The 17253-nt window shown below is 47.6% G+C and overlaps 1 protein-coding gene across 1 annotated transcript in view; it reads right to left on the bottom strand.

Moving 5' to 3' along the window:
• The window catches only part of bsna (bassoon presynaptic cytomatrix protein a), a 67383-nt gene that overhangs the window by 20967 nt on the left and 29163 nt on the right, over positions 1 to 17253 (bottom strand). The gene's annotated exons all lie outside the window — the stretch shown is intronic.

Below are 17253 nucleotides of genomic sequence, written 5' to 3'. Positions count from 1 at the left end.
GTAATCAGAAGGTTGCCAGTTCAATTCCCGGCCATGCCAAATGACGTTGTGTCCTTGGGCAAGGCACTTAACCCTACTTGCCTCTGGGGGTATGTCCCTGTATTTACTGTAAGTCGATCTGGATAAGAGCGTCTGCTAAATGTAAATGTATCTCTGATGGTGCACGAAGAAATCAGAAGAGAGACAACACTCTCAGGCCCACTCCTCAGCCCTACAAAAGTCACTCTGAGCCAGTCTGGGACTGACGGTCCACTGGGCTCTATGATGACGCATACTCTCAGCCCAAAAAATGAGCGGTTTATTTGAGTAGATTATTAATTAGTTTGATATGAGTTGATATTAACACGTCTTATTAATAACTCAACTTCCTCACAACAGGAATCTAGCATATACTTATGTCATTAGTTCATGAAAGGACTTAGTCTCAATCCTTCAATACTGCACCCAAAGTCACGGAGATAACACATCCTTTGAGGGGAAATTTAGAAACAAAATGGGATTGCAGTCTTAATCGATGCCAGAGCTGGAGGTTTTAGCCTCTGCAGAGCGGGGTAGCTACACCACTGCGCCTTGTGTGTGTGACAGTTTGAGAGAGTTTCCGTGACTCAACCGGGTCTCTGTGCCACGATAATTATCAGCGTTAGCGCTCACACATACTATCTGGAAATGAGATTTTCAAAGGCACCTGTCAGGGTTGCTGCTGGGCTGACGCACATCACGGAAAGGCAAAGTGTTGATGAGACGATAGAGCTTTTTTTTTTTTTTTTTTTTTTTTTTTTTAGGAGAATTCGGTCCCCTATTCTTCCTTGGTGATGGATCCTACTGATTTTCTGTGTTTACCTTTCGGTGTAACTTATGTTTCCCTTGCGGGCACAGGCAACAATACTAGTCTTTGTAATTAAATGTCACAGAGATGGGTGGATGAGTAGCTTTTAGCAGCTTCCCCAGTTTCAGTTCACTGGACAGACACATTGTACGGAGATGGTTTTAAAAGTATAGCGTCATCCTCTCTCGGCAGCATGGTCATTGAGCAGAACGAGGCCCCTCCGATATAAAGAGTGCAAGAAGAGGAACGATTCCACTTCATTAAGATGCATCAAATCGTGGCACGGATTACAATCCAGCTGGCAGCCATCTTGAATTGACTTTTTTTTTTTTAAGGAGTGGGGAAAGAGAAAGCAACTATCACATCGTAAACATCAACGGGGGACAGGTTTTTTTCCCCCTTCTATTTTTTCATTTGAGATCAAATGAGTTATTGACAAACACATAAAAGCTCTTCTGAATGGGCTGCCAAACTGCTTACTGGTTTATTTCAAGTACTTCGTGCTTTCCCTCTCTGTCCCTCGTTCTTCATCTCTCTCTCTCTCTGTCTATCTCTCTATCCTCTCTCCTCTGTCTCTCTTCCTTCGTCTCTCAGTATCATTCTCTTACCCCCCCCCCCACACCCCCACCAAGCTTAATTGACAAAACCACAAATCAAGCTGGTGGACACAGCCTGTTGTGACAAGAGTCCCCCCTCAGAATGCTGCTACCAGCCACATTATCTGGAGCGAGATGTGAAATCCCTCTCATCTCAACACGGCGTCACCACACACACCCTGCAGCCCTGCGGACAAGAGCCATACCCTTCCACACACCATCAAAGGCCCTCATGGTGTGTACAATGCTCCAGCCGCCCTTCCACATAACCCAGATACTAAACAGGGAGCTTTTCTGTACGTCCTCTCTCACGGGGCTCAATACCAGTCAGCACACCTTTCAACACACAGAGAACACACTCCCTCTCTTCTCTCGTGCCTCCTTTCTCAAGACGGAACAGGGAAGCCAACATCTGCATCCACACGGTCCACTCCACTCGCATCCCCCCTCCCTCTGATGTGTGTGTGTGTGTTAAGAGCGCTATTTTTACCCAGGCTTCATTGTTCTGCTCTGGCGCACACTTCCCCGACACAAGTACGGACTGCTTCAGGCAGCACTCAACACAACACACAGATACACACACACAACATGTACTGTACACATACAGTACTACAAGACGGAGTGACACTCTATAGAACCAAGACGCCAGTGAGGAAGAGGATGAGTAGCAAAAAAATAAGGAGGAAGGTTTTATAATAGGAGGGGATTAGGAAGGCGAAAAGGGGAAATAGAGCAAGGAAGATGGGGTGATAAAAGACGGATGAGAAAGAAGAGAACTGACAAGGAAGAAATGAAAAGATCTATACAGAAGAGCAGGAGAGAGGGAGGGAGAGATTAAGCTGAGGAGGAGTGGAAGCGAGAGGCAGAAATAAATAAAATGAAAAATGACAAATCTGGACTTGATAACAAACTGCATGTGTGTAGCCTATTAGCTCTGTCCATGGTGCTGAAGCTGCCTGGCGTCTCTGCTGACGTACTGCAGTTGAACCTTCAAGGTACTGTGCTCCATCGCCTTATTCACACAGAACCAACCCTTTGCTGTAAATCAGCCTTCAGTGTCAGAGCTACAGCAATCCCCCCCACCCCCCTCCTCGCATACACACAAACACACACACACAAACACACCAACATCGTCAGGAACATGATGAGGATGACTTCCACCCCAAGTGACCCTATCAAAGCAGAGTGAGTTATTATGCTGAGGTTCAATGCTAGACTTTGGACCTCAATAACCTCCACACACACACACACATTTACCACACGCATACTGTAGATACACACAGGCACACATCCACGCACATAGACGGTACACACATTCACATACTGTTGTATGGTGCAACTCCTGCAGACAGGGCAGGAGAGGAGATGAGGGGAGGAGAGGAGGGAAGGAGACAGGACTCTCTGAAGCGAGAGACCCTGAACAAGAACCAGGGAACGAACACTGATAAGAGGATGGGAGGTGAGATGGAGCTGAGAAGAGAATGAGAGAAGGAAAGAAGGACTGGAGGAGTGAGGGGGAGATTTTAGCAGGTAGCGCTGTCAGAACATGGAGGAGACTGATGGAAAGATGGAGAAAGGGAAAGATGGAGAAAGGGAAATAGACAGACTCAGTAATGACACTTAGAAGCAGCTGTGAGGTGGACACACCACACATTTGCCACTGGCCTGATAAAGCACACACACACACACACACACACACACACACACTCATTCGCTGAGGTTGCATGATGCAGGGAAGCCAGTGTCCTCTCCAGCAGGTCCACGTGAGCAGCCTACAAGAAGAGGCAGGAATGCAGAGGGATTTATAGAATTTCCGAGACGGCGTGTAATCTAAATCCTGACAGAACAGGGGGAGGAGGGGTTGGAACTGTGTGTGTGTGTGTGTGTGTGTGTGTGGGGGGGGGGGGGGTGAATGGTTGTTGATTGCCTGCCCCCCCCCACACACACGCACACACACAGGGACAAACAGCTGGATTAGAAATAAAGGATTTCAGCCGACACTTTCTTCGCTCAATGGATCGACGGAGAGCCAGAGAGAGCGAGCGAGAACGCGAGAAGGAGTGAGCAAGAGAGAGAAGACAAAACGACAAGGTGTGACTCTTCCACTCCTGTTCGTACCGCCACTAACTTGACTGTTCTCTCCCCGGTCACAGCTCAGTGGTTGGCGGTTATGCAACGTCAGGTTTAGCCTTCAACTCGTGGCTTCACAGACAGTGGCATTATCATGACAAAAGAGCTGTTTAATGACATAGCCTTCAGTCTGAGGGCATTAGGACCCTGGGGCTGTGGAGCAGGGATGGCTGGGGTGGCAGGGGTGTCTGTCTGCTTACAGATTGGGCTCTGATAAAGATCTATACTTTAGTTTAAACAGGCTGTGTGTCAGCGGGTGGAACAGGGGTGGGGGGGGGGGCGGGGGTGAGGAAGCGATGTGTCTGCCTGTCTGTCACACACCTACAACACACACGCAGACACGCACACACAACCAGACATGAGGACAGGAAGCTGGGCGTGAAGGGTCCCTGAGAGGACAACTTAGACTCGGGATCACAGCCCCCCTCCCTCCCCCTCCCTCCACCCTGTCCATCGCTCCATTTCTTCGTCCCTCCATTGTGGGGCTGGATGGGTTGGTTATGGTGGCGGGGTGTGGGGAGACAGGGCTGTAACCGGGCAGCTCCGGAATGGTCCGGGTCCGGCCTATCTCCCAGACACATATGTCTGGTATCAGAACCGCTGCTAATAGGATTAGAGTCTCATCGGGCCTGCTGGCCTCCATCGCTGCAGAGGGGTGGAGGGGAGGTGGAGGGGAGGAGGGAGAGGGGAGAGGAGGCGGGGAGGAGGAGGAAGAGAGGGGAGGGAGGGAGGGAGGGAGTGTGTGGGGGGGTCTCTGAAGCCTTTCCAGTGATCGGAGGTGTTGGTTGGCATTAATTGTCTTTAATCACTGCTCTGGTTCTGGATGAGTTTGAAGAGTAGAAAGACAGAGGGAGGGATGGAAAGAGAGAGAGAGCAAGCGAGGGAGGGAGGGAAGGAAGGAAGAAAAGAGAGCCAAGTTTGTGAGTCGAATATGTGAGTTTGTGAGCATATTGAGCTCTTTGAAGTGTCAAAGTGCTGAAGTGTGCTGTTGGACTGCAGAGAGCAAAGAGTTCTATGGGGCAACTGAGGAGAGCCCAATCACACGAACCCAACTTCCTCTGAAACTCTGATGCTAGCGAGGGGGAGACAGAGAGAAAGAGAGTGAGTGAGAGAGAGAGAGAGAGAGAGAGAGAGAGAGAGAGAGAGAGAGAGAGAGGGAGAGAGGGAGAGAGAGAGAGAGAGAGGAAAGGGAAAGGGGAGCGTGGGACAGAGAGAGAACAAGGAAATGTGTGGGGGGGGGTTGCAGGTATTTTAGAAAACTAGAGATAGAGGAAAGAAAGTAGCATGCAGTTCAGAATGTGCTACACCCCCCTTGTTATTCCCCCTAGAGGAGGCTGTGTGAACTGAAGGTAATAATCACCACCTCCACCTCATCATAAACCCATCACTCCACTGAAATAATGATGGCAGAAAAACAACATCAGGATGCGTGTGTGTGTGTGTGTTTGTCAGAGTATGTGAGTACATGTATACTGTTGACAGGCTTTGAGAGGCTGATTCAGCAGACTAAAACCCAAAAGCGGTAGGTGGTGGCCCTCCGGTGTCACACACACACTAACACTCACCCACGCTCTGTGTGTGACGTGGAGAGGTGACGCATGGGACACTGAAGGTCAGTCCACATTGACCCGTCCTGTCTGTCCCTCTCTCACACACAAACACAAACACACACACACACATTCTCTTTCTCTCTGCCTGTGTGTCTCATCTCTGAGGAAATGTCTGGGAGGAAGGAACAGTTGTCACGGAGACAGAGATGAGTCTTTCATCGTTCCATAAGCTTTAATCCATAATTTAATCTTACTAACAAACACACTGTCACAACAAACAACACCCTCTGTCAGGATACCACAAATAATCAAAAACGCTCCACACACACACACACACGCACACGCACAGAAAGACCAAACGATGTGAGATGCTAAGCTAGGGAAAGACTTGGAAGTGAGGAGAGAGACAAAAAGCCTGCTACTATCTACAAAACACGCGCGTGCAAGTGTGTGTAGGGTACGTGTGTGTACGTTTCACACCTGCAGTGAGATGTTTTAGCGTTTGACGCCCCCTTCCCCCACTACACCGCCTCACACCGAGCGCTGAGCCTGTCAGCCAATCAGCTTGCCCTGCAGGAGCGCGCTCACACTGGGCTGGTGGAACTCTGTTTTAACTCAGGAAGACAAGGGGATTCAGTCCACTGTGTGTGTGTGTGATTCCGATATGTGCGTATGTGCATGCACCAGGGCGTGTGCGGGTCTGACTCAGATACGTGTTTGCGCACACACATGCGTGTGCGTGTGTGTGTGTGTGTAACATCTAATGCGTACTATGCCCAGACAGTCCGTCAGTATAGTGGAGACTGTATGATCAAGCTTTTGATACAATCTATCAGTCCAGATGAAATGAACATGGATTACATGTCACTTCTCGTCCAGGACCGATCCTTCACCACGCACACAGACCCAGAACGAGTCCCTGCAAGCCCTCACACTCACAGCCCCACTCTGAAGGAGAAAATCTCCATTCAACCTCAAACAGACTTGTTTGAAATGGTATGCTGCATGTGTGCAGTGTGGCAGTGTCATATAATTTCATCGGGCGATATGCATGACATATTAGATTAGATGACAAGGATTTAGGAAACAGAAGCACTCGCGCCCTCCCGTGCACGCGCACACACTCGAACGCACACATCCTGGGTGATGTATCGGACAAGAACAAAGTAAGTACAGGCCTCAGATTAAAGCCTATGGATCAGGCTGTGTAGGAACAGGCCTGGCTGACCAGAAGAAGTCCCACGGATCTGATGGGGGTATTCTTGGTCTAACACACCTGTGAGGAGGAGGAGGAGCCTGGTTTAGGTGATTACAGTTTTTTTTGTACCTTGGTACAATTCTCAAAGAATCATTTGTATTTTCATACAAGCAAACCTCCAAACCACTGGGCACTTGTTTGCAACAGATTTTAATATTTAATTATTTTAAACAAATTACAAATGTTTATCCCAATGAGTGGCATAATTACCAACTGAATACATCTTGCTGATTAAAACTGATTAGGTTGTTTCTCAGTTGAATAGTTTTACTCTCCAAAACATGCATGAATTATTTCATTGTGTAAGTCATCACATGCACAATACTGCATTCTGCTGTCAGAATCTGTCAGGCTTATACACTATCAATATATTTTCAGTATTTTCCATTTTTTGTTTGTTGATGTATTTGTATTACATTGCACTATTCAGTTCTCTGTTTACTGTGGTGCTAAACACAGTAACAATTTGTAATTTTTTGAAATGTGAGTAAAACCTTGTGTTGTTGAAATCGGCATCTGAATAGTGTTCAATTTGGTGCACATTAGCATTCAGTTAGTTAGACCAAAAAAAACATTATAGTAACAGAAAACATTCAGTGTCACTGAAAAATAGGACAAGACTTAAATGTGGATCTAAGGAACAGTTCCATGGTCCTCTACCATACTGATAAAACATCATTCACAACAAGGGAGGAATCTCTCTCTCTCTCCTTCTCTCTCTCTCTCTCTCTCTCTCTCTTTTCTATCTCCATCTCACTCCCTTTCTGAAGGTATCCAGGGTGGCTACAAAGCAAAGAGCAAGATGACAAGGATTCCCTCAGACCGGGAAGCGTTTCTACTTAAGTACCTTTTTCTCTCCCATGTCATTTCTTTCCACTTTGTCAAAAGAGAAGCCATTTTATTTCATACCTGCATGCCTGCCTCTCTGGTTGTCTGTTGTATTGCCACACACCTGATACCCCACTCTGCTTCTGCTAATGATCATATGAAACCCAACATCTCATATGTGAATGATGCGTGCATCCCCCCCACCCCCCAAACGCATGATCACACACACAAACACGTACACACACGCCAGATGTCATCAGTCAGAGTGGAATGTGTATCTGTGTCGCCTTAGACCACAGATGTCAATCAACAATACACGGATCACATCCCTCAGTGATACTGCGTGTGTGTTTGTGTGTGTGTGTGGGTGAGAGAGAGAGAGAGAGAGAGAGAGAGAGAGAGAGAGAGAGAGAGAGAGAGAGAGAGAGAGAGAGAGAGAGAGAGAGAGAGAGAAAGAGAGAGAGCAAAAATGTCTACCCTCTCCACATGCCTAAATATGGACACTCGAGAACTAGAACAGGAATGGTCATACAAGAATAGACATATGGATATTGTACACTCTTCTCTCTGCATAACAGCACTCAAGCATACACACCCAGCCACAAGCACACATATGCACCAAGATGCGTATTGTAAATACCTGTAAACATACTTCACATACCCCTGGATCTCCAGCCTATCAAACCACACTCCACACTACTCCAGCCAATCAAAAAGCACTAAGGACCACTTGTCACCCAATCAACGTTACGTGAGATTCGACACATCATAACCAACCCAGAGGCTGGAGATTAGTATGGAGTAGCTGGTGTATTTCCTGGAGAGGGCATTCACTCTAATCCTCAGGAGAGCTTTACATATAGCAAACGGCTAGGCCATCTGATCTCTCTCTCTCACTTTCCAGCTCTCTCTCCATCTCTCTCTTTATGTCTCTCTCTCTCCATTTCTCTCTCTTTATCACGTTGTCTATTCATATATATATTAACATTACTCACGAACCATCCGAGATTCCTAATATTGGCTACTACATGGTAGAATACAATATATAGTACACCATGGACAAACTGTATACTGCATGTACACTTTCACTATATACTATGATGGTATACTATCCTTATATACTTTCCGGTCACTATACACCATCATTAAACACTATCACTGTGTACTACAGCATGATTACACATTATGGTTATGTGCTATCGCTACACAGTTGTGACAGCTGTGAGGGTGTTTCCTGGGTTCAGGCAGCATCTAGGGGCACTAGGTTCAGTCCCAGTGCTGGTTGTGACAGCTGTGAGGGTGTTTCCTGGGTTCAGGCAGCATCTAGGGGCACTAGGTTCAGTCCCAGTGCTGGTTGTGACGGGCAGACAGAGCCGCCTAGCATTGTGTCAGGGGTCTCCCAGATCTCCAGTCAATCCAGCAGACAATCACATGATGGAGCAGACCACAGTCACCAGACTGGTGGCCCTGTGTGTGTGTGGGCATATGTGTTTGCGTGTGTGTGTGTGCATGTGCGTTTATGTCATTGTATGTGTGCATGTGTTTGCGTGTGTGTGCGCACGTTTGTGTACGTGTATACGTGCGTTTGCATGTGTGTGTGTGTGTGTATGCTGGATATAAATGCAGAAGAGGAGGGCTTCCCTGGGTCTCCCCCTCCCACCTCCATTTATCATCACAACACAATGGGACCCAGGGAGAGTTGGAGTCTCATGGAGGGCTACTGGGTCTCTATCCTTCACCCCCGTTTTCATCCCTCAGTTTGTCTAAAATTAGACATTTATACATTGTTACCGCCCCTGTCAGTAATACTGTCGTGGGGGGGTGGGAGTGTGACTGATTCTCTCTCTCCCTCCCTCTCTCTCTCAGTCCCTCTTCATCTCTCTCTCTCTCCCTCCCTCCCTACCCCTCCCTCTCCCCCTCTCTCTCTTCCTCCCCCCTTCCACTCTCCCTCCCTCCCTCTCCCTCCCTATCTCCTTCCCTCTCTCCCTCCTTCCTCTCTCTCCTGCACGCTACAGTCAGGAGGCAGCAGTACAGCTTTGGCATACCAACCAGGCTCTGCACAGTACTGAGGCGGATACAGCTGGATTATTCTAGTTCTCCTTCTCATGCTCCTTTTCATGCTCCCTCTCCTCCTCCAATCTCTCTCTCTCTCTCTCTCTCTCTCTTTCGCTCTCTCTCTCTCTCTCTCTCTCTCTCTCTCTCTCTCTCTCTCTCTCTCTCTCTCTCTCTCTCTCTCTCTCTCTCTCTCTCTCTGAGTGGGAGTTTCCCATAAAGAGATGGGAGGGGATGCGTAAATTGCGCCTAATTATGTATTCCGCGGTATGTACAAAAACCGCCTGTGAAAGCGCACCTCTATTTTGCAATGAAAATTCTCCGCCTGCAGGCGTAAACCAGGATGCGCCAGGTTGCATTTTTTTGTGTCGGTGTGGAATTCTGGCCTTGTATAATATTTAAATTCGCTGTTACCTCATAAACAAGCACATCAATTTCGTTATCACTAAATCTTTGTCAGAATCAGAATCACTTACTGTTATGACTTTGGTGGCTGATCCATGATAGAAAGAGAGAAGGAGGCCCATTCAAGTGTGCGTTTAAATGATCGCAATTTACGGTATAGTGGTCGGAGAATGGCGCTGATTACCTGATGAACTGCAGGTTTCGTAAAGTATCACAGCGTGCGCAATCTGCGGGTTGGCCATGGCGCTAATAATGCTACGTTTGCAAATGTACGAACATGAGGCCCTCTGTGTGCACAGACAAGTGCACACATAAATGCAGACAGCATACAGTATGTACGAGCACACACACACACACACACTGATCCTTCCAACCCTTTCACCCTTTCACACACACATGCAATCCTTCTGAGTTTCCTTCTTCACATTCACTGGTTACATTTCTCGTCCATTCTCAGAGTCCAAAACCGCTATTTCTTCTCCTCCTTCTCTCCCTCTGTGACAGACGTTATTGCTCAGATCTGCTCTTTTGAGCCCAGTAAGATTGGGGGGGGGGGGGGGGGGGGTGGAGATGGGGGGGGGGGGTTAATGGCTGTGTGTGTGTATATGTCTGAAAGGGTTGGGTGCTGAACAGATGGCCAACTGAAGGCCACCACATATAGGTCTTTCCAGGCAAATCATGTTTCAAACCACAATGACTCATTTGCCACACTGTACATCTCATTGGGTAAACAACACACACACACACATACACACATTCACTTTCAATTAGCATCCACTTCTGCCTGTGTTTTTATCTGTTCACGAAGAAATGTCAGCCAATGCAGAAATATGGAGCTGGCACTGGAGTCCGTCTCAGCAGTCCACATCACTCTAACCAAAATGTCTGCTACTGATGTGACACGTACTACAATTATCATTGTGTGTGTGCGAGTGAGCATGTGCCTGTGTGTGTGTTTGCATGTGTGTGCGTGTGTGCGTGCGTGCGTGCATGTGCGTGAGAGAAAGGGACCGAAATCTAAAGGCATGTCTCTCATCACTGATTCTGAAATCGCTGGGTTTGCAGTGAGCTGATACAGGCCACACACTGAAAGTCGTATTCACCAGGCAGAGAACAGGCGAGGGAGGGATGAGAAGAAGGAAAGAGGGAGAGAGAGAGAGAGAAGGAGGAGGAAGGACATAAAGAGATGAAACACCCAGGGGGAAGAGAGTAATGAAGCAGAAAGGCGGAACACCCCCGCAAACATCGGCGAGTGGTACGGCTCGCATTGGGGAGAATCCATTCAGAACGGAAAGAGAGAGAGGGAGGGAAAGAAAATGAAGAAATGGGTCACCCTCCCTCCGTTGTCGCCTCTCTGTCCCCATCTCTCCCTCTTTCTTCCTCCCTCTCTCTCTCTGTCTATTCCTCTCTCTCTCTCCTCCACCTTAATTCTCTCCCCTCTCGTTCGGTCGCTCCCTCTATTCTCTACACCCGTTCTCCATCCTGTTATAAAGGTCAGTTTAGCCTTCCGAGGGCCGCCAGTCTATAATGCCATTACCACTACCAAGCTGGCTGCATGGGCAGGATAACAGAACCCCATCTCACACATCCCAGGACACACACACACAAGCACATACACATGTGCGAGGGAACACTCGCTAGCGGGGACCAGCATGCCCAAGGACACACACATCCGGATAACGACGGACCCACATACACCCACGGAATGGGAGTACTCCACAGATTGAGAGCCTGTTAACATGGGGTCACACACAACATGCTGTGAGCTCCACAGTGCGTCATTACCCCTAAAATGTGGCTCCACTTTGAGTCTCTCCGATTCTATTGAACATACTTTGAGATCATTCTGTATTCTTAAGTCCCGGTCCAGGTGCGAGGGCAAATTAGTTTCATGGAGGCTGACCCACCAGTGGTGTGGAGAAGAGAGGTCACAGCAGCCAAGGAAATTGGGTTCACAGCAGACAGGGTCTTGGCATAGTGAGACAGGAAGAGAGACAGAGTCAGAGAGAGAGAAAGAGAGAATGGCAGAGAGAGAAAGAGAGAAAGGCAGAGAGAGAGAAAGAGAGAGAGAGAAGCAGAGAGAGAGAGAAAAGCAGAGAGAGAGAAATGCAGAGAGAGAGAAAGAGAGATTCAGAGAGAGGGAGAAGCAGAGAGAGAGGGAGAGAGAAGCAGAGAGAGGGAGAGATGCAAAGAGAGGGAGACAGGGAAAGAGTAGACCCAGTAAAGTAATGGCTAGTCTTCCTGCGACAAAACCCCTCCATCTCAGACAGATACATTCTCAGAGTCAGAAAAGGAGAGGGGGAAATGGACGAAGGAGGATGGGAGAGAGAGAGAGATAGAGGGGGGGGGGGAGGGAGGGTGGCGGTAAGGGAAAGAGAGGGGAGGGAGGGAGAAGGAGGACAACACAGCCGGTCTGAGTCACAGGGTCTTTTCATTTGCTAATGAGTCATGATTTGATGAGCGTGTGTGTGTGTGCGTGTGTGTGTACATGTTCGGATACATCCCTGTGTAATGGGTCCCTCTGAGGACATGTTTGCTTTACGGCTTTGCTAATGGAAAATATTCCTCCATTTCACACATGGGGCCTAGCAGTAGATCAATGTGTTTGGCTTTTACGAAAAGCCTCCCACTCTTCCACTCCTCATATTCTGTCTATCTCTCTCTCTTACCCTCTCTCTCTCTTCCTCCACTCTCTTACCCTCTCTCTCTCTCTCTCTCTTCCTCCACTCTCTTACCCTCTCTCTCTCTCTCTTCCTCCACTCTCTTACCCTCTCTCTCTCTCTCTTCCTCCACTCTCTTACCTTCTCTTTCTTACCCTCTCTCTCTTTTCCACTCTCATTCTTTCCATATCTTTCTCTCTTTCTCTTCCTTCGCTCTCTCACTCCCATCTCTCTCTCTCTCTTGAAATCACAAGTGATTGCGTGCAGGACATACAGTTCTGGAGTTTGAGTTTGAGTTCAAAGTTGTTTGTCAGCAATTGTATGTGTTTATCCAAGCTGCATGATGATGTAGGCGATGATGAAGGTGATGACTAATTTGATGAAGCGTGTTTTAGAAAAACAGCAAACTTGTGAGTCTTGCAGTTTTACTCTTGAATATTGCATTGGCTCTACAAAGAAGCATCAGAGTTAGGTTTGATAAATAAGTCAGAGGATGAGCAGTACTGGACTGTAGGGGAGAGGAGCGGAGAGAGGTGAAGAGAGGAGGAGAGAATGAGAGAGGGGAGGAGAGGAGAGGAGGAGGAGTAGAGGAGGAGGAGAAAGGGGAGAGGAGGAGTGGAGGGGAGGAGGGGAGGATGTGGCGAGAAAGAGGAGGAGAAAGGAGAGGAGAGAAGAGGAGGAGGAGGAGGGGAGAGGAGGAGGGTAGGAAAGGAGAGGAGAGAGAGGGGAGAGGAGGAGACAGGAGAGGAGGAAAGCGGTGAAGAGAGGAGGAGACGATGAGAGAAGAGAGGAGGTGAGGAGAATAGAGGAAGAGAGAGGGGAGGAAGGGAGGGAGAAAATTTCTATTATTGATGCAGTGTAGATGTAGCTGAGATGCAGCAGCCCTCTGTCCATTAGGAGTGTTCAACACTCAACTCTATTTCTGTAGAGGAGGGGGGGTCACAGGCTAGGCTAAGGGGCAGGCTGCCATCACATAAGACTTCAAGATGTCTCTGTTTGGCAGAGGTGATACAAGGGCTAGAGACAGTCCAACTGTGGACAGCTGAACTGGTGGGCTGTTGATTTGGTCCACACTGTAAACACAATAAGGTCAGAATACTCATAGCTTTTGTGGATTTAATCAAACTACGGTATTTAAGTCATCAAATTTTTTAAGTGAACAATAATTTCAGAAACAAATTCAACCTAATTGATTCAATTAAAAACAAATATTTACTTTAGAGATTAGATTACTTAAATGGTTCGATGTAATCAGTTTCCACAAAAGGTTTGCGTGAACCCCCTCTCATAAGGGTTTACAGTGTCATGTTAGTATCACACCGGTACTGACATGGGTATGGTTTCAATAAGAAATGTATTTAAACCCAGCAGTGAAACACTCGTGAAAACCCAATTGTTATTGTTAAGACCCACAACTGTTTGACTGATTCTACAAGTCATGAACATTGAAATCACAAATCAGGAGCTCCGGAAGACAGATTAGCAGCCTCATGAATATTCATTGGTTCTTACTCCTTATTTGGACTCTTCCTCTGTGAATTTGCGTTTATCTGGCCTATCAAAGCCGAGATAAGCTCTTCCCCAAGTCACTGTAGAAACGAGAATGCAGCAGAAACAGAATCCAATTATCTCAGTCTGTACAGGCCTCAGAGAGACAGAGAGAGAGAGAGAGATAGAGAGAGAGAGAGAGAGAGAGAGAGAGAGAGAGAGATGAGAGAGAGAGAGAGAGAGAGAGAGAGAGAGAGAGAGGAGAGAGAGAGAGAGAGAGAGAGAGAGAGAGAGAGAGAGAGAGAGAGAAGAGAGAGAGAGCAAACAAAAAAGGGATGGAGGGAGATAGAGAGAGACAGAGAGTGAGAGTGAGTGGGGCTTCATTTGAACTGAAGCCTGAATAGAAGGCTGTGTGGGAGAGGACATCTGCTTTACCTTTACTGAAGTCTTTGTTGGAACATAAAATATGCCTGCTAATGACTGTCTAAGCAGTGCTAGTGGAGTTGAGTAAATTAACACACATACTCATATAATACACACAATCACACACACACACACACACAATCACACACAATCACACAATCACACAATCACACACACAATCACACACGCAATCATACACACAATCAAACACAGCTGCATATGCAGACATACTATACAGGGATAATGAAACGCACACACTACACACACACACTCACACAGATACGTGTGCCATTATTGACCCCACTTTAATTATCTACTGTTTATAAGATGAGCCCTTTATCTCTCCCTCTCTCTCTACATACCACATGCTCTCATCCATCTTCTTCCTATCTTTTCTCTCCCTGCATGCCCTCTCACTTTCTTTACCTCTGCTTTCAGCATATCTTCTCTCATTTATTCTTCAGCATGCATTCTCTCAACTCTTCCTCCATCCCCCCTCCTTCTCTCCTCCTCCTCCTCCTCCTCCTCCTCCTCCTCCTCCTCCTCCTCCTCCTCTCCTCCTCCTCCTCCTCCTCCTCTTCCTCCAGAGCTAGCCTCTCCTCCTCCCTCCTCCCTACTCCTCCTCCTCCTCCCTCTTCCCTCCTCCTCCTCCTCCCTCCTCGCTCCTCCATAGATAACCTCTCCCACCTCCTCTTCAGGGTCCATGCAGCCAGGACTGAGACAGCTGCTCTGCTCTATTTTCAAGCTCTCACAGTAGCATCAGAAATAGGGCAGGTTCTGCGTTAGCACTGCACAGTGTCCGTCACACACACACACACACATCACTTTGCACACGCACACACACGAGAATACACGCATACGCTCAGCTTTACCTACACACACATACACTAACCTACGTACACGTATGCGCACGCACACACGCAAGTGCACTCATGCACATGCGTGTCCGTCAAACAGATTACACAGATTACATACAACCAGGACATGCTAATTAGCCCTCACACACATGGACTCTCAGGAAGACTGGAGTAGTCAACTACTCATCTACTCTCACAGCAGTGATAATTACAACCCAACGACACCCACTTCTCTGGGAGCATATACAGACACATACATACTTACAGCACACACACACATATCCAAACTTGAATAACCTCTGCTTATAATGCATACATTTGAGATACTCACAAACATAAATAAGATTCAGACAGATAGACAGACAGAGATGGACATAGTTGTCTTGGTTTGTGTCGCAGTAGCTTTTGCAACTAACCAGTGGATGAATAGTGTTGGGGTTTGGGGGTGGGGGACTGGTGGTGGTGGGGTTGGGCGGTGGGGCTGTGTTAGTCTCAGTGGGGCTGTGTTAGTCTCAGTGGGGCTATGTTAGTCTAGGTGGTGCTATGTTATTCTATGTGGGGCTGTGTTAGTCTCAGTGGGGCTATGTTAGTCTAGGTGGTGCTATGTTATTCTATGTGGGGCTATGTTAGTCTAGGTGGGGCTATGTTAGTCTAGGTGGGGCTATGTTAGTCTAGGTGGTGCTATGTTAGTCTAGTCCAGAACACTCTGCACTACACACAGAGCACTCTGATACTAACATAGGGACATATTCAAGACGTGATGAGAGGGAGGGGGAGGGAAGAGAGAAGAGAGAGAGCACAGAGATGGGTGGAGAGGAAAGGAGAGCACACAAGATGGAGTGTCATGTGTGCCTGTGTGTTAGTGTGTATGTGTATATGTAGTGTGTGTGTGTGTGTCTGTTAGTGTGTGTATGTTGGTGTGTGTGTGTGTGTATGTAAGTGTGTGTGTGTGTATGTGAGTGTGTGTATGTTAGTGTGTGTGAGTGTGTGTATGTTAGTGTGTGTATATCCTGCTGGGGTGTCCTCTCGTTCAGCTGTCATGTCCCTCATACCCCCTGATTGGAGAAATTAGACTCCTGTTGGTCAGACCTCCCCCTCAACCCCTCCAAAACACACACACTCAGTGCCATCTGTTTCCCTCCTCATCAGAACGTCAGGTTTGATGGGAAGGTTAAAGTGGATGAGACTGGCTGTGAATTAACCATCACTGAGTCACTCTGTGTGTGTATTTGTGTGTGTACACGTGTGTGTGTGTGTGTGTGTATGTGTGTGCATGTGTGCATAGTCATCGACCAAATGAGTAATCTATTCGCCATGGTCAACGTGTCATAGCACCAGCTGATCTCTCTCTCTCTCTTCCACCTGCAGAAGGACAAGAAGACATCACACACACACATTGTCTCTCTTTATCTCTATCTCTCTTCAGCACAAACATTCTCCATCTTGCCCTCCATCTCTCTCTCTCTCTCTCTCTCTCTCTCTCTCTCTCTCTCTCTCTCTCTCTCTCTCTCTCTCTCTCTCTCTCTCTCTCTCTCTCTCTCTCTCTCTCTCTCTCTCTCTCTCTCTCTCTCTTTCTCTCTCTTCCTCTCTCTATCACTCTCTATCTCTCTCTCTCTTTCTGTCTTTAACACACACACTCGCAGGTGGAGAAGACTTAATTGTTTGGACACCACTCACAACATCCATGAACTCCTTGATGACATAGACTTCCTGTGATGACCTAATTCTGATTCCTGTTTCATAATCCCCCCCCCCCCCCACTGCCCCCTCATAACTCCATAATTGCTCCCCCAAGCCCTCGCTCCATGGTGTGTGCTTAATGGCGACCGATTAAACCTCAGTCAGCCATCAAGAATTCAGTCCAATCAGTCCAATTAGTTGCACACGCCATGCACACACACACACACACACACACACACACACACACACACACACACACACATGCACACACACGCAGTGTGATCACCACCCACCCCCTACAAGGAACACTAGGGTTCTGCCTATTGAAGGCAAAGTGACAGCAGTCTTTCTGTCCATCAACCTCAAGGACACTGTAGCTGGGAAACCAGGTTGCCTAACCACAGGTCTAACCATACAGTTGTTGTTCAGAGACATACAGTAAGCTTAGATGATCAAAATGCAGGGACAGAATGTGTCTGGTTGAGATGTAACTGTGTGGT

Source organism: Osmerus eperlanus, chromosome 4 (genome assembly GCF_963692335.1).
Source record: "Osmerus eperlanus chromosome 4, fOsmEpe2.1, whole genome shotgun sequence".
NCBI lineage: Eukaryota > Metazoa > Chordata > Actinopteri > Osmeriformes > Osmeridae > Osmerus > Osmerus eperlanus.
The sequence above is the reverse complement of the archived record's forward strand: the minus strand, read 5'-3'. Positions and strand labels throughout refer to the sequence as shown.